The sequence below is a fragment of the Aplysia californica genome, unplaced genomic scaffold (genome assembly GCF_000002075.1).
Source record: "Aplysia californica isolate F4 #8 unplaced genomic scaffold, AplCal3.0 scaffold00067, whole genome shotgun sequence".
Lineage (NCBI taxonomy): Eukaryota > Metazoa > Mollusca > Gastropoda > Aplysiida > Aplysiidae > Aplysia > Aplysia californica.
The window spans coordinates 547,804-548,603 of NW_004797337.1; positions in this window are offsets into that span (position 1 = coordinate 547,804).

Below are 800 nucleotides of genomic sequence, written 5' to 3' on the forward strand. Positions count from 1 at the left end.
ACACACACCAGAGCACCAACCAACACCCACCTATTTAGAACAGTTAACTAAAAGCAACATAAACATCTAAAAAACAATAACAGAAAAAGAGAAAAGAAGTATAGGGATATCCAGGTAGTTGTGTCCTCCGCTCCCCTCCCTCTACTAAACCACCCACATAGAGAATGGATGCACCCTACCAGTACTCGTTAGACTGTTTTGTTTTGTTTTGTTTGAGTAAAGAGACTCACATCTACATAATAACGGTCATTTAGTGCTGGAGAAAAGAAATACAAACAGAAACAACAGAGTGAAAGTAAAGAAGTGGATTTCGGGGGTTTCCAGAAATCTTGGCCTACAACAAAAGTGGGCATTGCCATACCTATAGTAGAAGTTTCGTTTCATAGGTGTTTATACATATTATTTGTTTGGTTATAGACAAATATCTCCTTGTCTTTTTAAGAAACTGAACAACAAGGGGCAAAAACTTTACCTTCGATTTTTCTCAAAACAGCATTTTTCGGGGTAGCCCCTTTGTACTTAAAAGCGACCAATTAACTCTTTGTTTGTTTTACGTTCAGTAAAGAGAAGCACATCAACTCAATAATGGTCATTTAGTGCTGGGGAAAAGTAAGACAGACAGACAGAAGCAACAGAGGGAAAGCAAAGAAGTAGGACCTACCAGTGGTGCCCTCAAACGACTAACTCTTTGAGACACACATTCTATAGTTGTTCGACAATGCTTGAGGACGCACTGTTTTAAAAAGAACAACTTATCTATTTGTACAGATTTATTGTCAATTCATAATGTTCTTTGTCCT